Source organism: Megascapheus bottae, chromosome 18 (genome assembly GCF_031878675.1).
Source record: "Megascapheus bottae isolate mThoBot1 chromosome 18, mThoBot2.hap1, whole genome shotgun sequence".
Taxonomy (NCBI): Eukaryota; Metazoa; Chordata; class Mammalia; order Rodentia; family Geomyidae; genus Megascapheus; species Megascapheus bottae.
The window spans coordinates 343,038-365,367 of NC_143526.1; the positions used below are offsets into that span (position 1 = coordinate 343,038).

The 22,330-nt window shown below is 39.8% G+C and overlaps 1 long non-coding RNA gene across 1 annotated transcript in view; it reads left to right on the forward strand.

The window, feature by feature from the left end:
* LOC150049998 (uncharacterized) overlaps nucleotides 1–22,054 on the forward strand; it is a 53,719-nt gene extending 31,665 nt beyond the window's left edge. The window contains exons 4-6 of the long non-coding RNA XR_016538556.1: nucleotides 18,348–18,419; nucleotides 19,123–19,301; nucleotides 21,714–22,054. This is a non-coding gene — a long non-coding RNA (uncharacterized LOC150049998). The remainder of the gene's footprint in view (nucleotides 1–18,347; nucleotides 18,420–19,122; nucleotides 19,302–21,713) is intronic.
* The last annotated feature ends 276 nt before the right edge of the window (nucleotides 22,055–22,330 follow it).

The following is a 22,330-nucleotide window of genomic DNA, read 5'->3' on the forward strand; positions in this document are numbered from 1 at the left end:
ATTTATTTGAGAATCACAAAACAGACGTTCCTCTGCTTACATGTTTCAAAATAGTACTCTTGTTGAATTTTAATGCAACCAAGACATAATTCATATCATAAAAGAGATACAAACTTGTATGAGACTTTACTTACAAGTAGTTATTTTCAGATAAATTTGTATAAGAAAGACAAGGATGTTTGTATGGCACAGAAAACATGTAAAGGGGAATTTTTAGGGATAGTTATGATTTTAACGTAGCCGAGATTATGATGGAAATCAAGACAGTCTTTACGACCCATTTGATTGAATAGTATTGGTTAGCAAGGGTTAAGGGAGAATTTTTGGAACCAAATGTATTAAAAACTAGTTTGGAGAAAGAGAATACAATTAAATGAATATAGAAAAAAAGAGATGATATGAGTACAAAAGGTGAGAAAAATCAAAGGAAAAGCTGTCTTTTTCCTTGTTGGTATTGTTTATATCAGTTTCCCTTTGTCCTCCTCTATCAATCTTCCCTACCTGGGAGTAACAGAACCACAAAAGCAAAATGGAAAGTATCAGTGGTAAATTAGCTTTCTTAGCTAGTGATAGATGTCTCATAATCAGGAAAGAAATAGGATAGCAATACAAACAGAAACTCAAGTATTTTGTGGTATCCAAACTACTGCATATTCTAACAGGGTACTGGAACTAGAGTTAACAAGTTCTCATTTAACCTCCTCTTCATCTTTAAAAGCAGCACTCAAAAGTCTTCACAGCTTAACTTGACTTTCAAGATCATGCATTTGGGATGTATTTATCATTGTTCAGAATAGGGGAGGAAAGTGCCCAGGTAAAAGAAAGGCAATTTCGCAAAATGAATTAAAGATAATTCAAGAGAAAGGAGATTGACAAAGAAAGAAACACTTGCCACAACTGCATACATTTTACTTATTTAAGGTACAGATAATGAGATTTTATAATGATCCATACATAAGATTACCACATAAATAATTTTATTTTCTTAAAAAATGGGAAATGCTGACCAATTCTAATAGCTGAGAGATACCAGCCAGGTTTTTGAGGAAGTTATTTAGATGGGAGGAATGATGAGTACAATAAAAGGACTCTGGATACCCCAGAACAGAAGAGCATAATAGAAGGAAATGTTTAAATAAGGAACTGTTTTAAGCAAGAGGTCATGAAGGGAATTAGCTGTTCCCACGAGTCCAGATGCTCCAAATCCACAGGAGCAATGGTAAGAATTCTATGTTTCACTGATAAGGGAATGAGGGGGATAAAAGAATTAAGCTGAAATAGACATCCTAGGAGGAACTGGTACACATGCCATGGACATACTCCAGTTATATTTGGAAAGAAACTAAATCAGAACAATGTAATTGGAGTTACATTTCTAAAGCAGAAAATAGATTAAAAAGTAACAAATGTATGGCTTCCTTCTGCCAAGTCCTGGGTAGAGAAGGAAAAAATCCACAACTTCTCAATACTTCGCAAAGAACCACTAGTCTTGAAAATAAGAACCAGCATCCTAGCAAAAGCAGAAAATACAGGAAACAACATCACGAGACCGAGACGTGTCACTTACTACTCAAAGTAGTGAAAGATGCAGCAAACCTGCAGATTTTAACCATAGGGTTTTGAAATAGAACAGAAAATAGGGTGCTTGAAAAAGAACAGAAGAGGTTTACTCATCCTTCTCCTTAGAGTTAAGACCAATCTCCTAGTTTGTTCCTTGGTTCTAAACAAAGTAGAAACAATCATAAGCATCTGGATAGAACATAAAATGATCCTTGTACACTCTTCATGCAAGATAGACACCAGGAAGAAATCTTTTATTCAAGGAAGTAGGGTTTGCCCTGTTGAAGAGATAGGAGAGTGAGTAGGTAGGTGCTGGAGAAGGATCTTCCGTAGAATTATGAGTCAACCCAAGAAAACTAAATTTCTGTATCATAAAATTAGCCAGCAAAACAGAAAGAACAGTTCAAAAACATGAAACTTGCTTGGCTTGATTTCTGTTTATATTGGTGAAGTACTTGCTCATTGAGGATCAATATTTCCACTGCAAACAACAAGCAAACTTGACTAAAATATAAAATGACTTACGTCTGGAAAGCACTGGGGAGATTCCAAGGTGTTAAGAATTTGAGAACCAAGATCAAGGAGAGAGAGAAAGGATAAAAGCAAGAGACCTAAATACCAAATCACCACATGGAATGTACAAGTTCTAACATCCGAGCTGAAAATAAAATCATGGGGTAGTTGCTAAGAGATGGAGTAGGTAGATCCACTTTTAAGCTTTGTCACCAAGTTTATAAAACAAACTTTGACAGTCATAAAAGAGGACACGGGTATTTTCTGCATGATTTTACTGATGTTAAGGCTCTACTTTGCATAAAAATGTTGAAAGAAAGCAACATTTGATCGTTGGCAAGTGGCATGCAGAGATGGAGAAACTTGAGAATACATATACCATACTAGCAACACTCTCCTTTTTGAGAAGTGAATTTTAGAAGTGCCCTTAAGATAACAGTCCAATAAGTCACATTTTTATTAGTATTTGATATGTATTTTTGTGTAAATACAACATATGTATGTAAATACATATGTATGTAAATACGATAAAAATTAGGCTGTATCTAGTATCGGTAACATTACTCCATTTATGAGGCAGCACTGTCATGATGTAATGACTTTCTAAAGGTCTCACCTCAACACAGCAATGAAATTCCAAAAGGGTGTAGAGGAGTCATTCCACCTGCGAACATCCTGCCCTGGATCCTCCACAGTTCATGTCTAATTCATGTCTTCTGCAAACACAATATACATCCATTCTATACTCCATAGCTCCCCACATCCTCACGTATTCCAACAGCAACTCAACAGCAACTCACAGGTCCAAACTCTCAGCTAAATCAGACATAACTAGACCTAAAACATGATTCATCCTGAGGCAAATTCTGTCTAGCTAGGATGTTTTAAATCAAAGTGTTAAGGTTAAGTGCTTCTCAAACACAGTGGAAGGACATACATCAAAAAAGAAATGGACAACAGGACCCACGTAAATTCACACAAGGAAAGCAACATTAGACCCCAAACTCTATACCAGTTCTCTGCATGTGTTCTCTATTGGACACACAGTGGTGGTTGACACCACAAAGCCTTTGGCAACCCTGCTTCTTTGGCTTTGTAAGTTCATCTATCATATATTTTTCTTCCACAAAGCTCTAAAGCAGAGAGAGACTGCAGAGAGGATGGGTTTTACTCCATCTTCCAGGAAATTGTTCTCCATTTCCACCATAGATTGGCTAACTATACTTCCATCAGCATTCTGTCAAATTACCTAAGCACTCTTCTTAGAGGATTCAGACTTTCTCTACAGCACCCTTCTTTCTCCCAATCCTCACCAGCACAAACCTCAATATGTTGCTAGTGACAATACCGGTTTTCTGGCCTGCTCTTCCAAATTCTTCTGGTTTTTATCCAGCTTCAAAGCTGCTTCCACATGTTTAACTATTTGCTATAGTGATAGTCTCACTTTTCAATATCAATTTTCTTTTTTAGTCTGTTTTGTGATGCAGTCGCTATACCACAGACTGGGTCAATCATAATCAGTAGAAGTTTTTTTTTGTCTCACAGTTCTGGAGACTGGGAAGTCTGAGATTGAGAGACTGCATCTGGGAGGTGCTTCGTGCTATGTCTAAAAAGACAGCAGGACAAACACAAAGTATGATAGAGAGAAGAAAAAAGCTCAAAGAAATTCACCTTTTTTTGAGAGACTTTTGAGAGTTAGAAAAGCCTACAAACCATAACAAATAATCTATTCTAAACATGGCAGTTGTAGCTGAACATCTTTGATATTTTCTCCAGTTTCTTACTAATTTAAAACACTTTGTAGTCTGTGAGCTGGGAGTTGTAAACCTTAAAAAGGTTGTATTATCAAACATTTAAAACAAATGTAGAAAAATTCATATGTAAAATCTTAATAAAAAACACATAAGAGGTAGAATACTAATTTATAGGAGCTATTTCCAAAAAAGAAATAATCTATAACTAAGTTTCAAACATGATTATGAACATAGATCACCATTTTAAAATATCTCTGGATTGAAAGAATGCCACGGGTTATAAAACTGTATTATTTCTGGTGAGATGATTTTTATGGCTAAGTAAAACAAAAGGTAAGATTTTAAGCAAAAATTTAATATCAATCAAACTGTTTTATATTATTTATTTTTTTCTTTTTTTATTGTAATTAATAAAAGGGTTACATGATATTTGCCAGATAGAAGGTGCATTCATTCACATACATTAATACCCTTTCACATGTCTTAGTACCCATTAACCTCTCCCCCACCCACCACCCACCCCCTGTCTTGGTTTTACCCCTTGCCTATCAAATTTCAAATAACCAAATACAAATAAATTCGATATATCAGATAACAAAGTGAGATACTGTAACAATATGAGTTACCCAAGGGACAGCAAAGGAGATGAAAGATAACATAGTAGATTAAGGACAACAATCATTCATTATATGGCTTTTGTTTAATTATTATAATATTTATCATCTAAGCAGAAGTGCATCTTGTGTATTGGAAACTGCAGCACCAAATTGTTGAATTATTTCTTAACGCTGCCTCTAACTTCCTTTACATAGCAGCAATAGATTTTGTTTTGATCTTGATTTTTTTAGTGATTCAGTCCATATAGAGAATTAATAATTAATCTGGTCCTAATATCAATAGCCTGTGAAATACTAAATTAACTGACATTCCGGATTCTTAATTACTGTTTTCCAAGTTAGCATTGATCTTTTCATGGTTGGCTATGGTGCACATTAGATATCTATAAGCAGCTCCAACAGCAACTGGGACATTGTAGGGTGCTCAATAATGTTTTATTGTTTTTGGTCGTGGGACCTGAACTCTGGGTCTCGGCATTGGCCCTGAGCTCTTCAGCCCATAGCTACCACCCTACATCTTGAGCCACAGCACCACTTCCTGCTCAATGAATTTTTGTTATTATTTTAGGAACCAGAATTGGCCACCACACAATAGAAAAATTATTGCTCACAAACATCACATTAATATATAAAAGAGAATGGCTATTAATATCTTTGAAATACATTGTGAAAATATGGCAAGAAAATAAAAAGGTAGCTTGTTAATGATAATCACACTGATAAGACTTATTATTCCTTGTATATTCTACATATGTTCATTCAGCAGGTTTCTCATGTTGAGTACAACAGACTACATAAAGGTAAAGCAAAAAGTAATTCTTGTCCTATAGGATTTAGTCTAGAAAGAGAAATAGAAATCTTATTATACAGGTGAAATTTGTTTTTGTAGAGCTCACTGTGAAACCAACAGTAAAAATACCTACTTAGTATGAGGATAACTATGTACATGTTAAGACTTGAAGGAAGAGTATAAGGGTAGGGCAATAATCTCTACCATGAAAGAAGAACCCCATACTTGGAGTTTGCAGTACATACAGAAATCTACATAATAGTTCAAGGTAGCTCTCAGGAACGAGAAACTACCAGAATAAATGAAGCTCATACCACTGAGAAAATCTGAAAAAGTTCTCAGGAAATTTGTGAGACCTACATACATACACAGTTAATTATTTGAAATGTAAATATAATTGAGAATGCTATATTTATTTTTAAATCCGTATTCCCAGTGATCACATAAGTCCTGAGTAGAAAGTATATCAGAAGAAAAATCACAATTGCAAACATGAGAAAGGGTAGTAATGTTTGTGAAGTAATATATCTTCTATCTGGCAAATATAATATAACCCTTCTATTAATTACAATAAAAATACCTTAAAAAAGAAAATTCACATTTTCAGACAGTATTTGTGGAGCATTATATTTCTGCTTTTGTTAGCTCCAATTTCTACAGGCAGATCTACATATGAACATTCCTGGACAGTCTTCACTTTAAAATGTTGATTCAGTACCCAAGTAATTTTAACTCCCTTAGTCCATAGGCTATGGGAGTGAAATCACAATTTCAACAAGTGCTGGAGGCCTAGGATGTATAGGTATAGGTACCAGAATATACCTAGACAGCTTTATCATATCCATGTTCCTCCATAATGCCTAATATTCTCTATGTGATCCATTCTTGTACTAGAACTATTACTCTTCAAAAACCTCAAGGTGTTCAAGGAAGAACTGAGCTTCTTTCCCAAAAGAAATGCCAGTTCCTTAATAGCAGGGTATATACCTCAGATTATATCTTAACCTTTCACCATTACAATTGTAATTATAATTAACTTTTGTTGAGTTTTTGTTGCAGACCCTGTTAAAAAGAGACTTAAATAAATTAGAGATCTAATTAAACTCGACAGTTCAGTAACTATTTCTTAAATGCTTTCCTCTCCCACATTTTTTACATTTTAAATATGTTTTTGTAATTAATAGAAGGGTTACATTATATTCACCAGATAGAAGGTGAATTACTTCACATACATTGATACCCTTTCTCATGTCTTGTTCCCCATTTCCCTCCCTCCATCCTCGCCACTCATCTTGTTTTCCCCCCTTCCCTATCCTATTTCAAATAACCAAATAAACATATACAATATATCAGATAAAAGGTAAAATACCATTACAATATGAGGTAACCAACTCTCCCACAATTTTTTTGCCAGTCCTGGGCTTAAGCTCAGGGCCTGAGGACTGTCCCTGGACTTTCTCAAGGCTAGAACTCTACCACTTGAGCCTCAGCACCACTCCTGGCTTTTAAGTATATGGTACCAAGGAATCGAACCCGGGTCTTCATGTATGCTAGTCAAGCACTCTACCGCTACGCCAAACTCCCAGTCCACTCCCACAATTTTTATAGTTAATTTTCAACATAGCATCTAGTGAGTATCACCAATACATTTGTTCACCCTGTGTCCCACCATTTCAGTGCCCCTCTCCCTCCCCCAAATAGATAACATACATACCAGACAAAAGGTACAGAAATCACAAGTGGTGGCAAAGGAGAAAACAGACAAACATCAAAAAGACAAAAGGCAAAAATCAAAAGGCAAACAGCAAAAGCCAAAGTCTTATCTCCATCTCTTGTAGTTCATTTCTATAAATCGTATTTCTGTATGATCATATGCACATAGCTATTGAGTTTTTTGATCTAGAATGTGCCTATAATTCTCCAAGTAAAAACATTGGAAAGTAAAAGACAAAAATTCACTAGGATATGATAAAGTATACAGGACTGTGAACACTCACACTGTAAGACCAGAGGAGGATATTATTATTCTTCTCTTCCAAAATCTCACTATATAATAAGCACTGGTATTTCTTGGCATGGTGGCTTTGAAGGCTCCTGGGCATCACCTCATTTCTATATACTTTAAAGCCAAATCAACTCTCATCTCACCTTACCCTCTCTCCTGTATTTCTAAAATAGCTGCACAAATGGGGGTTTAAAGTGTTAAAACTATGACTGGAATTAAGAAAGGGAAACTAATGTGTGTGTCCAGTCTTAGAGATCAAGAACATGCACAAGCATTGACTTGACTCATTTAAATCTTGATGTTTTCAAGCAGTTCCTATGTTGCTCTGAGTGTCTATTAATACCGAGTACCCGCTCTGCCTCACTCAGCCTTCACATTACTACACCATTTCTTTTCCAGTTAGTTTACCAGATCAATATAAAGTTAAAAATGCTGATGGAACTATTTGAAATGGAAGACTAGGAGACTTAAGGGGGATTATGTAGGCTCTGAGAAATGATTTGAAGAGTTAAATCTCTGTTGGCTTTAGAAAGATTTTTAAAATTGACATTCTGGCACATTGCTTCAAGGACATAACAACTTTGAAGTACAACAACCGAAATGATAATGCTAAAAAGAAAATATCTACTCTAGGACAGCAAAAGGCTTAAGGTAATTTGTCCCAGTAATAAGTTTTAAAAACTGTACTCTCCATGATTTGGAGATACAAATGAAACTTTATTACAGAATATGGAATTCATTCTTTGCTCTGATGGGAATACTGGCCCTAGAAAGAAAAAATACAATATTGTTATAAATTTTAAAAAGTTAAAAGTAATACAATGGCAAGCCCTCAAATCTGTCCACTAAGAATAAAACTATTGATTGTATACTTACTAAATTTAATCTGAAAAGCCTCAGAAATGTTGAATTTCTCTTTTTAGGCCCAGCCTAAAAACACTTTTTCCCTTATTTGGACATTATGTTATTTAAGATGCAGTAATTTAAACAAGAGAAACACAACCCAAATTTACTTTACATAAAGAAGAAAGTTTACAGCTCATGTCCTGGAACGACAGTAGGTTGGGATATGATTTCCCAAAAGGTCAATAATGTCTCACAGTTTTGACAGTTTTCTCATTATCTTGCATTTCTCCTCCTTGTTCTGTTTATTCTTTGGAACCCTCTACTACACCATCCTAACAAGCTTCTAACACCAATACCCTTTGAAATAAAGACAACTGCCTCCCAAAAGTTTGATGAGAGACTCTGGAAGTTAACTTGTTGCCCCGAATAAGGCAATAAGTCAAACTCAATCATTTTGATCAAATTTTTGGTTCATATTTCTGTACTATTACATCAATGTGTGGTACTAGTTTTAAGGCATGGACCATTAGGGATATTGTTTTTTTCTATCTAAACATTTACCCATATCTATAAATTCTAATCTGCTTTGGTTGTTTTTGACAGACACAAATAAAATGACTTTCAAAATTATATTACTACTTGATTTGTAAAATGTACTATATTATCCATCACAAAACAGTACTATATATAATCAACAGTTAACTAAAATATGGCCAGGCACATGCTCATTCCAATAATCCTAGCTACCCAAGACGCTCACATATGAGGACAGGAGCTCAAAGCTAGCACGGGCAGGAAAGCCCAGGAAATTCTTATCTCCAATTTGCCACCAAGAAATCAAAGGCAGAGCTGTTATACAAGTGGCTGAGTATTAACATCAAGTGAAAAATCTAGTGGATAGCAGCCTGACATCAGTTCAAGGCCCAGATACTGGCATACATACACAAAAAGTTAATTAAAATATAATGAATCAATATCAAACCATGTAATCATAATTCAAACTATATTTGCTTCCCTGACTTTTCCAGATATGATGAAGGTTGAATATTCTCCACATAGTCACACTGTTTGAGAGAGCTAATAGGCAAAGCAATATCACTGAAAACTTTTGTGCAAAAGTTTCAAGCCTAATATTAATTTATTTAAAATGTTTGAGAAAGTTTGCATAGAAAATCTAGACAAATTAAAAAAAATATTATTTGGTTTTACCCCACTTTCTCAAAACTCCTTATATTCGATAGCAGAAGAAATGGAACGGTACAGCATTAACTTATGCACATATCAGCTGTTTCTATCTTAACTAGGAAGCACTGTTTCATCTCTTATCAGACACAAAATGGATTGAAAGTTAATTGGAAAAGTATTTCAGAAGAAAAGTGGTAGAGAAAGGTCTAATAGGTTTTTGAAGATGTAAAGATTCATATTTTTATGTTGGAAAGGATACCAAACCAGAGAAAAGTTTCTAGTTAAGAACACAGTGAATATTTTTAATGTATGAAAAACCTAGCTACAATACAGCAAAATAATAATAGTAATAATAATAATAATAATAAATCTACAGTTCCACTATACCTAGCAGGTCATGAAATATTTGTGATAAGCTTGAACAACCACTTTTTCATGAACTTAATAATTTTTTCTTTTCTTTTCTTTTTTGGTTAGTCTTGGGTCTTGAACTCTGGGCCTGGGCGCTGTCCCTGAGCTCTTCACCAAATAAAGGTTATACCCTTTATTTTAAAAGCTATACCTTTTCAAATTAACATTAAAACTTATACCACTTCTGCTTTTCTGGTGGTTAATTGGAGATAAGAGTCTTACAGACTTTCATGCCCAGGCTGGCTTTGAACTACAATACTCAGACCTCAGTCTTCTGAGTGGCTAGGATTACAGGTGTGGGTCACTAGCTCCTAGCTTAATCTTTTTTGCTAAGTACTCACTTTGTTTTCAGATGAGGGACTGCTTTCCCAAGAGCCCTCTTTGTCTATTGATATCACCTCAAAAACCTTCTTCTTTTCAGTCACCATCTGTGGCTGCCTGCCTAGATATTATATATTCTTCCTGACCCCTGGAACTTGATCTGCATATATTATCATTGTGCATATAGTAGTTGTGTAGTTCTTTTTTTGCCAGTCATGGGCTTGACCTCAGGGCCTGGGCACTGTCCTTGGACTTTCTCAAGGCTCAGCACTCTACCACTTGAGCCTCAGCACCACTTCCAGCATTTTTCTATGTATGTGGTACCAAGGAATTGAACCCTGGTCTTCATGCATGCTAGGCAAGCACTCTGCCACTAGACTGTTGCCATTATTATTTGAATGGTGTTGGGTGTGTCTGGTGTTTACAGAGGAAATGGGTGTAGGAATCTGAGTGGATCAGGTCAAGGAATTTTCCTTTTGTGTGGTGAGTACTATGGAATTAGCGTCAAGCATTGACCAGCAACTGACCTTTCTCATGGGACCTGGAACAGAATTTCCTCTGCTGTGATGGACTCCATACTGACAGACATAGCCACACCCTAGACTTCAAGAGTTTAGGTGACCTATCACCAGCTTTGATCAATTTTGTGAAAGACAGGCTGTTCACCCTGGCATTTGCAGACAATTACCAAATATAGTGATACTCATGGAGACATTTAGCTTGTCGACTGCTTCACAGATAGGTTTTTCTGCTCATAAGTATTTCACTGTACAGCTGTCATTAAGACCTACATGCTCAGGCTTACAGAATACACATTATTCTCACTTATTTTATTGTGTCAAAGTGGTTATGTGGTGCTTCTGTATTTCCTGAATAAATATCAGTTTTAAAGTATAGCCGTCTTTCAAAAAATGTTTTTGTTTTTAAGCTCACACCTGTAATAGTAGCTACTCAGGAGGCTTAGGTCTTGAGGATCATGGTTCAAAGCCAGCCCAGGCAGAAAAGTCCGCATGAGACTCTTCTCTCCAATTAACCACTCAAAAACCAGTAGTGGAGCTGTACCTCAAAATGGTAGAAAAGAGAGCTCAGGGACACCCACCATCTAGGTTTTGAGTTCACACCCCATGACTGACTTAAAAAAAAAGTTTAATTTTGCTGATATTCCCAGAATTAATTCTATTTTGACCTTTTGGGACAGTGGGCTGGTGGGCTGGAGGACTTTCAGTCTCTCTGGATCTCAACACTATGATTATGGATGCAGGAAGGCGTCTCTAGGGATTATGGGTAAAACCTATACTCAATAAACACCTAGGTCCTGTAATAACTCTGTAGGTTCCTATCCTTACTGTGCAAAGTCATCATAAACATGGCAACTTATGACAGTATACAAACAATAATAGAACTCAAGAAAACAGCACTGTTTTCTAGTACCTTTTCTCTAAAAAAAAAAAAAAAAGGTGGGGCAGTGGCAGTGGCTCAAGTCTATAATTCTAGCTACCTGGGAGCCAGAGATTGGAAGATCAAGATTCAAGGCTAGTCTAGTTCAAAAAATAAATAAATAAATTGTTTCTGAGATTCCATCTCAACAGTGGTACACCCTGGGGAAGCATAACGAAAAGGATTGCAGTCCAGGCTGGCCCAGGCATAAAGCAAAATCCTATCTGGAACATAATCAAACCAGCAAGTGGTCGGCAGCGTGATTCAAGAGATAGAGCACCTGTCTTTGCAAGCTCAGAATCCTGAGTTCAAATCCTAGCATTGCAAACTAAAAAGCAAAAACAAGAGCAAAAGCGTGTGTCCATGCCTGGCGTGCCATTCACTGGCAGCAGAAACTCAGAAGGAGGCGGGAGTTGTAAGACAGGATAGGAACATTTAGTTTAATTGCCTGGGGAGGGTCAGAAACAACTCTTTGTTCAGCCCCACCAAGCTAATTAGTTGAAAAAACAACATTCTCAGCCCATAAACAAGAGTCTTTTTTTTTTCTATAAGCAATTAGGAATGACCCTAATCTTATTCACTTAAACATACATCCCACAGCAAAGCTGGAAAGACACCAAAGCATTGGAAAGACACCAAAGTTGAGGCTGCACAACTGCCTTTGTGAATCCTCAAAGCTTCCCAATGAAAGATCAACTGCCCTTCCTTCGAAGATTTTCTTCTTTGCTTTCTCCTGAGCATAAATTTCCAGATGTGCAGCAGGTGACAGCAGGAAGCCAGAGTTCTAACCCATCATACTAACCCAGCCCTTCCCCTGCCCAACCTCACACCTCACACATTGCTCCCTACTGGACAGTTTGCATTGTCTCTGCCTTCTGCCAGCCTGGAAATACTGTGAGGCCCAGTGAAGAGCCATCACCTGCCATCTGAGTGCTCTACTGCTTTACACAGGGAAAGGATGAAGCAAACTATTGTTGAATAAACCAATGGAGGATGGATGGATGGATGGATGGATGGATGGATGGATGGATATGAAAGGAAGGAAGATAGATGGATGATGGATAGAAGGATAGGGAATGGATAGGATAGATGATGGGTGGAAAGGTTAAAGAGAGGAAGAAAGGAAAAAGGAGGAAAGAGGAGGACGGGAGTTTCTTTAATAGGGAATAAAGAGATCATTTGTTAGTATAAAGATTTGCAAATGATCACAGCAAATAACACTTCAAATGGGAGAGAGGGGAGAAGAGGAAGAGGGGGGGGAGAGGGAGAGAGGAGGGGTGAGGCTGGTGCTCCAAGGTTGAGGGGTAACTTAAAAAAAATAATCCAACTAACTGAAAGAATGACTGGTGCAGCCAGGAGCAGAATTCAAATTTTGGAGCTCTATTCTCCCAGCTGGGCACTTAAGAGTTTGGCTCGTGTGGTGGTGGCAGTTCACGGAGAGTTCAAATCCCCTCACAGACACGTGTGGGTGAATAAGTGGCATAGTCTTTCTTTCTTCCAAGTGCTTGATAGAAGCTTCCAGATGTATGGGGGTGTGCATAAGAGAGCCTCGAGTGCTCCACTCTCGATGGAGTCTATAAATATGCATGTTGGGTATCATGAATCATTTAGAGCTGGCTTGGTTGCTTTTCTTTTCTTTCTTTCTTTCTTTCTTTCTTTCTTTTTTTCTTTCCCTTCCTTCCTTCCTTCCTTCCTTCCTTCCTTCCTTCCTTCCTTCCTGGCTATCTAACTTTATTCTTGAAACTTCTTGCTAAGTTTGAAAGGACACCAAGGCGGAGAGAAATGTAGTTACCAGCGAGCTTGAGGCTTAGGGGTGAACACTTGGGCTCTTTCACCACTTTCAGAATTTGTTATCTCCGCTTATTTCGCTTTGGACTTTGAGTTTACTTCCCCTCGTGGGGGCTCTGTCTCCACGTCAGAACAAAGGGATACTAAGTCCACGCAGTGTGTGGATATAAAACACTAGTACAGCAGACAGAAGGAGCACGCAGAATGGCTGGCCTCCTTCCTTTCCTCGTATGACTCTAGTCCACAGCCAAATCTAACTACATCATACGACAGCCAGGCCTCAAAGGTTAGCAATTACCAGTCAATAAATGTTGCTCAAATAGAAAGTAATGGAGGAAGCTGCTTCTGACAGGGTCTCAGCCAAGCTATGCTACAGTAAGAAAACACTAAGTCTGTTGTTTTCATATCCTATGCTCTCCCTTCTTCCTCCCTTTTTCTCTCTCTCTCCTTCCCTCCTTTCTTCCCTCCCCCCTCCCTCCCTCCTCCTCCTCTCCTTTTCCCTCTCCCTCTCTTCTGGTGTAAGACTTGAACCCAGAACTTCACATATGCTAGCCAAACATGGGACTACTTGTGTCACACCCCATCCCTAGATACTGATTGTTTTATTTTTGTGTTTTTGGAGACAGAGTCCCTCTACTACCTTTATCTGAGTTGGCCTTGGTCTTGTGATTCTCTCAAGTAGCTGGAATGACAGATTTGTGGTACTATACCTGGCTATCATAAATAACCTCTTCCACCCTCATACTTTGTGTTTGCCTGGATAGCTTTGTCACCCCCCTCCAGTCCACCCCCAGGGTGTTGTTCTAGAAACTGCCATCATAGAAAAAAAAAACATTAACCTACCATCGATGGTCCACAGGTAAACACCTGACCCAATCAGAGTCCTCCTCTGAGATCGGGATACTGGGAACTTGTATTGATTGTATTGGTTTGCCAGATCAGCTTGAGACCTGCTGATATCTGTGTCTACTTTCACATGGACACATAGATATCATATGATATTCTCCCACAGAGGAGTGGAGAATGCCAGTCTAAGTGAAGAGATTGGGTAGGAAAAGGCGATTCAAAGATAAGACGAATTGATAGAAGAGGTGGGCGTGGAAATGTGGAAAAGTCCCAGTTTCCACTCAGACACATGACCTGCTCACGTGCCTTCCACGAATCACCCCAGTATTCTGATTTCCTGAAACTCACCATGTTTCTGTCACAACCAAGAGTCAAGGTCTGCCAACTTTAACGTTTTGGTTAAGTTCAAAATAATTTCAAATTACTCTTTTATTTCAGATCATTTCCATGTGAATTCTTGCCCACTAAGAAAACAGGAAGAATGGTTTTCTAGAACCATCCACTCACCCCCACCCACCTACCTACAGAGTATACCTCACTCAGACCAGTGCCCCAGCTAAGGACTGGAAGCTACTCTGTCTACATTCTAACAGCTGGCTCCTAGTACCTCTCCTGAAGGAATGGCTTCTACCTGTCACTGCATGTGGGCTGGTTCAGTTTGGAATTGGAGTGGGGGAGAGTGAGGGATAGTTTAGAACCAGAGCGGAAGATCTCCTTTCAAGCAACTGACCTCACTCAATGAGAACAAGGAGAGCCAGCAAGGTCAGTATGTGAACTTGGCCTATATCCAAGGAACATATACAGTCTCCACTCAAACCTTTCTGTCTGGAATATAATAGGCCCTGAGAGACAGCCTATGAGCCAGTGAACTTGACCCCAACAGCCATCCTTCACTTTTCTCACCTCCAACACCCTCCCCCGCAAACTTCTTCCCTCTCCATTAAGTGTCCCTGGCCCTAAAGCTGTCACACCTTCCCAGGAAAGGAATCATTTCTAGTTTCATGTTGCATAATATGAAGCAAGGATTTGAGGACAATGGTTTCAAATCTAATTATGGTACTACATGGACCTCCTGTCTGACCTCGGCTTTCAAGATCAATACAGATGTTTTGTCTGTTTCCATCATCTGGGTAGTTTTCAAACCAAAGTTAAGTTTACTCCCAGGTTCAGTGCTGAGTCTTTCTAGAAGAGAGCCCTTCCATATAGAAAGGGCACACTACCATCTAATGGGGCATCTTGGCCTTCAAAACTTTCTGGTAGGATCCATGTTCCCAGCCACCCCCTCTCCCCCCCCCCCCCACAGATGGGCACTAAAAATATTTGTAGGGTGAATTAAAGGGAACGAAGGTAGTTAGAAATTTTGTTAGTGTAAACTGGGTACCAGTGGCTCATGCCTGTAACACTGGCAACTCAGGAGGCTGAGATCTGAGGATCTGAGGTTCAAAGTCAGCCCAGGCAGGAAAATTTATGAAACTCTCATGTCTAATTAACACTGTGGCTTAACCAGAGAGTTCTAAGCATCAATCAACCAATCATTCAGTCAGTCAATCTAAGGGTCAGCACCCAGGTTCTGAGTTCAACACTCAGTTCTGGCATGTGTGTGAGCATACTTTTGTGTGTGCGCGCGTGTGTTTATGCATGTGTACACACACACGCACACACACATAATCTTAACAGAGCATACATTTTTTTTAAAACCAGGTTCAGAAAAGTTGGATGTCTTGCTCAACATCACACAGCTCATGTGGCAAGATTGGAACTCTAGGTAATCAGTGGTTGATCACCTATTACTGGTGTCCTGCTTGACATGGAGGCTAATAATGCTAACATTCATTAACTCTACCAAGAATCTCATAATTTAAAAGAAGACCAAGGGATGAGTACATTTGTATAATGGTTACTACTGATTGCCATTATTGACTGAGTTTCGTGCCTGTAACCCCATCCTCCCATGCATATACATTCTCATGTAATCCGTCTTAGAATGGTATGAGAGGACAGATGATACTTTACAAGTAGGGAAACTGAGGCACAGAAAGTTCAGTTGTTTCGCCTGGGTCACCACACAAGTCCACAGCCACTCAGTAGCTGGACCAAGGTAGACCCCAGAGACCTGTGCTCTTTGCCTTGAGCATTGACATCCCCAGGCATAAGATGGGAAGCACGATCTTCAAGAACCATTTTTTTGCCAGTCCTGGGCCTTGAACTCAGGGCCTGAGCACTGTCCTTGGGCTTTCTCAAGGCTAGAGCTCTACCACTTGAGCTACAGCACCATTTCTGGCTTTTTTCTATCTATGTGGTACAGAGGAATTGAACCCAGGTCCTTGTGCATGCTAGGCAAGCACTCTACCACTAGAGCACTCCTGGCCCAAGAACCATTTTTTTAAGGCAGGCTGTACATCCAGTGTCCTGCATGGACTGCCAGGAGATGCAGCAAACCCAATGGACTTGATGAGACTCAACCTCAAACCTACCAAGTGCCCATGCCATGTGGTGGACACACAGAGGGCAGGTCAAAGAGGGAAACAAAGAGACCTATGCCAGCGTGAACTGGGTGGAAGCCACAGGAAGACCACAACGGCACAATGCACAGAAGTAACTCCCATTACTCTGCTGAGACTCTGGGCATTCATCACAGCAGAGCAAGAAATGGGGTGCCCAGGACCTAGAAAAGACCCAGGACCCTAGCAGCAGACAGCGTTGGAGCCTTTCACCTGGAAGGTCTTTGGAGCCATTTGGATTCCTTTTCCAATGATCTTCCTGGTGTGATAATACACATTCTCATTCACACATTGCCTTGTGGATCCTTCTTGATGTTCTTCCCTTACGTGGAATGCCAGAAAACATACTGACCACCACAGGACAGGGTGGCCCAATGGCATTGTCTAGCATACACAATGCCCTGGGTTCAATTCCTTAGTACACAGAAAAAGCCAGAAGTGGTGTTGTGGCTCAAGTGGTAGAGAGCTAGCTTTGAGAAAGCTCAAGGACAGTGCCCAGGCTCTGAGTTCAAGCGCCAGGACTGGCAAAAAAAAGGAAAAAACAACTGACCACATAGAAGGTACTTAACAAGTGTCTACTGGTTGGCCAAAGGACTGCCCACCCAGGCCTACCTGGCACTGGTCATTTTAGAGCTGTCTAAGGAATCGATTTTATTTCAAACAGGTTGTAAGATACTATTTTCTTTTCTTTTCCTTTTTACTCTTCCTTGACAATGAAGTGCCTTTGAAAGTTCCTAAGTGATAGATATTATCCTACAATCAAATGTTACCCTGCTGTTTGATATCTATTCAAATCCAGTCTGGGCTAACTCTCATGTGCCAGATGCTTGGGTTGAACTAAGTTTGCTGAATCTTCAAAACAACCCTGAAAAGGGGGGGGGGGAAGAGAAGTGGCAGGGGAGGGGGAGGAAGGGGGAAATTCTATCGTCTGTTTTCCTAGATAAGGGAACTGAGGCACGTGCATGAGTTTATTTGTTCACAACATGGTGGACCTGAACTTGAGCACATAAGTGAGTTCACCAGCTCATAAATGGCTGGGTAAAGGTTTCACCTCTGTTCTCTTTGCCCCAGAGCCCTGGCTCTGTCACCTCCATAGAAGCTCCTGGAAATGTCTTGGTGATAAACATCCAGATGACCATGGCTGTGATAACTTTGTACTGGCCAACACCTATCACCTTGCTCTATCCTATGTAGGTGTCCACCTCATCACTTAAAAGAACAACTTCATTTGCTCAGCAGAGCCTCTGTGAAGCAAAGTTCTTTTTTTTTATCCTGAGGAAGAAGCCGAGACTAACAAGGTGGAGACTTGATCTCCACAGGGATGGGAGTTCAAGTCACAACCAGTGGCCTCTAGATCAGATGCCATCTACCTGGTTGGGAGTGGAGGCTCCAATCTCAGCGCACCACTCTCAGCTCAACCCATCCCATCCCTCCTCCACCCAGAAAGAACAAAAGGAAACCTTCCCTGGAAGCACCAAGCAAAGATATCAGCATCCTGTGTCGCCATAGCAACCAGCCCTCCTCCATCTCCTCAGGAGGAGGGGGGGGGAAGCAAAAGTCAAACTGAGCCTCCTGTGGAACATTCTGTGGGTAAACACCAGGACCAGTGTGTTTGGGCCTCTGTTTTCTCACGTCAATAGGGTGAATCATTCTTGGAACAGGGGCTGGGAAGCTGACCAGGTTCCTAAGTAGATAAGGTTAATGGTGCTCTTCCAGAGATGGCGGGGTCACTTTGAAAATTAATCCTGTTTTATTTTATTTTCTTTCCTCTAGAATGTGGGCTTATACATGAGCAGATTCAAAATCAGAGAAGAGAAGCCAACAGCAGTTCCTGGCAAGGGATCTGTAAGCATTACCACATCCCCTTTTAGGCTGACATCATCTTATTGCCCATCTCTTGGCAAGGTCTTGTCAACTTGAAGATTGGCAGATAGGAGAAAGAACACAGCAAGAAACCAAGGGATGTGAAAGCTTGGTGCCACTGTGTTCACAATGTCTAACCTGAGTCCTGGTGGAGGCCTTGCTCATTCCTAGTCTAGTTACAGACTGCAGCTATGAGCAATGATTTGGTTTGGGGCTCGAGGGTTGTTGGGGGGAGTGCTTTTGTTGCCAATATTTGATCTTGGTAGGAGAGGACGTGGAAGCTGAGGTTAGAAAGACAAGAAGCAGTAAGCTATAGGACCATGTAGAAAGAACATCTCAGACCAAAGTCATAAGCAGGTTCCAGGGTAATAACTACTCTCTCTGGATGGAAGTGGGTAGTGGGCTCTATAAGAGAAGTGTGGGGGTGGGGGGTATGGATAGGACATGGGAACTGTGGTGGAGGGGGGAGTGAACTAGGAATGTGATGGAAGTTTTATGCTAAATATTGTGTGAAGTCATTGGCAAATTCTAAGGCAAAGCAAAGGGAAGGGGCTATGTTATTCTCAGAGCCTGGCCTATATAACCAGTACTCAAACATGGGATGAATGAGCTGAGATAATGCACAGAAGTGTTTTTCAAGCAGTGAAGTATTGCAGAAAATTTTGAGATCACAAAACTATTGCAGACTTCTAGGTAGCAAGGAGGGAAAGCGAGAAGCATCTGATTCGTAGAACACCCCATCCCTGTGAAAATCACTCCGAGCCACATCAAGATGCAAAGCTGGCAAGAGCCCCACCCACACAGACTTCTGAAGAAATCACCAGCAAGGAATTCTTTCTTGTCCACCAGAGACAGAACAGGAAGGTGAAGAAGGGCAGGGCAGGGGGGTGGAGAGGGAAAGCCCTGAGAGCTGAGATCTGTGTGGCTCTGGTGTGGAGGAAGTAGGTTCTAATGAAGTACTGACTTCCCCACTGACCTCTTCTCCACAATGCAGCTGCTTTATTAGAGCCACTTGGTGGCTGGGATAGCCAGAGTTGTGACTGAAGAAGGAATGAACAGTGGGACCTTGTTGCAAAGAAGATGTGAGCTGGAAAGTGGGGGGAAGGGTAGTTCAGGATACAGGGTGTGCCACACACACACGCACGCACACACACACACACAGAGCAGCAGTTTGGAGCAGTAGAAATTTTGTCCTTTGGCTCATGTTGAATGTGCTGTTTGGAAATGCCATGCTAAGGAATCCATGGTTGTAACAAATTCATGGATACATTTTCACTTTCATGTCAGGGAGACAAAGAGCTGGACTCTGCCCACGCTTAGCTATAGCCGGCAGGTTTCAGCACTCTGGACAGCAGCCAGGCGGGTTCATCAGCCCTCCCTTAGGTGGTGATGAAGATTCACCAAGACTCCCAGGCTCAATGGGGAAAGCCAGGAAAACCCACCCATAGTGTCAATTGGCAAACATCAAGCCTTGCCTGACCCTGTTTCCATTTCCAAGAGAATTAAAGAGGAATTAAAATCCAACAATCTGGGATATAGGAAAATAATTTCTTACCGTACTTGAAATGTGCCGTTGCACTAAAATTACATGGAAAGTGCACATATTTTCAAAAGATTTATGATGAGGAGGAAAAACTCTAAAAAGCAGTTGGTAGGCTGTCAATAAAACTCAAAGAAACATGAACTTGTTGAGAAGTGGTTAAATAAATGGAACTACCTTCATATGGTAGAATACTATGCAGTCATTAAAACTGTTTCCAAAAACTCAACAATGACCTGGAGAAACACTTCAAGTACCAATTTTGAAAATGAGGGCTTTTTAAAAACAATATATAATACAGAATCTCAATCTATGCATGAATGTTCACAATAGCTTAATTCCTTCCTTTCTTCTCTCTTTCCTTCCCTTTCCTCTTCTCCCCTTTCTCCACCATCCCTCTTCACCTCCCTTCTCCCCTCTCTCCTCCTCCCTTCAGCCCCTCCCATTTTCTCTAGGGTTTGAACTCAGGGCCTTTCAATATGCTATGCAAATGGCATACTACTTGAACCATGCCCTTTTTTTTGTTGTTGTTTTTAAGATAAGGGCTCACTTTTTTTTGCCATCTTTCTATCTATACTTCCCAGGTTGACAAATGTGTACCACCATTACTATCTTTGTCAAGACGATGTCTTAAACTTCCTGCAGGGCCAGCATTGAACTATATATAATCTTCCCAACCGATGCCTATTGAGTAGCTAGATAGTGGGTAGCAGACCCTACACTAGACTATCAGCTTTGTACATGCTGTATGATTCTGTTTATATACCTTTTTGAAAATTATAGTTACATATGCACTTATGGGGTACAAAATGGTATGAGCGTTGGATGACTAAGTCAAGCTAATTAATAGAGGAGTTGTCTCAAAAGTGTTCAGGGAGTTTTTGTGAGAGCATTTGCAAATGTACTCTCAGTGATCTGGAAATGTACCTATGCTCAAGTATTAGCTATTTCACCAGGTTCTGTAACAGATCTCCAAAATGAATAATAAATAATTCATGCTTACTCCTTCTGTCTAACCAAGGCTTTATGCCTTATGATTGGCCAATGGCAAGACTAAAGAGAAGCAAATTGGAGTGTTCCAGAGCCTGCAGATGGAGTAGAGGTTGTGAGGACTGGGGCAACACCAGGGTGTTGATTTCTGTATTTGGGTTTTGTCTGGCCCATGCCTGTATGTGTCAGATAAAACTACAGATAATCTCTCTCTCTCTCTCTCTCTCTCTCTCTCTCTCTCTCTCTCTCTCTCTCTCTCTCTCTCTCTCTCTCTCTCACACACACACACACACACACACACACACACACACACACACACACACACTTCCATGCACCAAGGAGCTCATGCTAAATGATGGTCAATGCTCAATCAATCAAATCTGTGACCAGGGAAACCTTATTTTACACAACCAATGTAAATTTCTTGGTGTTGAGGTTGTGTCAAGGTTATATTCAATGGCACAGTGAAAAAACTGAGCCAAGGGCACGAGAGACGTCTTTTTTTTTCTTTTTTTCAAACTTCTTACAAGCCTATAATTGTTTCAAAGTTAAAAGTTAAGGGTAGCAGTACATGCTAAAGACACCTCAGTTTTGCTTTAAAAGATTAAAGAAAAAGAAATGCAAATTTTAGCTGAAAGGAAACATTTCATTATATTAACTGTGATGGGGATTTTTTTTGAGAGTTAATGGAATAATGGTCATTTACATATTCTTTCTTACCCATATTTTCTTTTCTAATTTTCTAGGGTAAATATATATCACTGTGGGAATCCCAGAGGGATTGAGGAATATTTGATGGAGGAAAATAAATACATGCCAGGCAATAAAAACATATAACTATTATTTGTTTAAAAAGAGACTGACTAAAAATGTATAAAAGGCAGAGAAGAAAAAACACTGGAAATACAAAAATTTAAGAGCAAAATGGAATTATCCGTTAAACACAATGGGAAACCATGGGGTCTAAAACCAATGCTGTGCAGGACCAATGCAAAAACCTTGCTCAGAAGACAGTCAAAGAACAATGACACAAAATCATCATCAATAAAACAGAAGATGTGGGGAACCAAATTTAGAGATTCAGCATGCCGCCAACTGGTGTTTCTAAAAAGCAACCCTTTAAAAAAAATAGGACAAAATCAGAGAGATAAAATGGAAAAATACCTTCCACATTTCTGGATGACCCAAATTCATCATTTGAATAGAGACCATGAATGCCACTCGTTAGAAATAATCCCATAACTGTTCTAGAATTTCAAGGGCAAATTCAAAAGTTTGTTCCACATAGCTGGGTGTAGCAAGCTACAACAAGACAGCACACAACAAGATGGCTTACCTAGAAAGACTAAAATGCCACACTGGG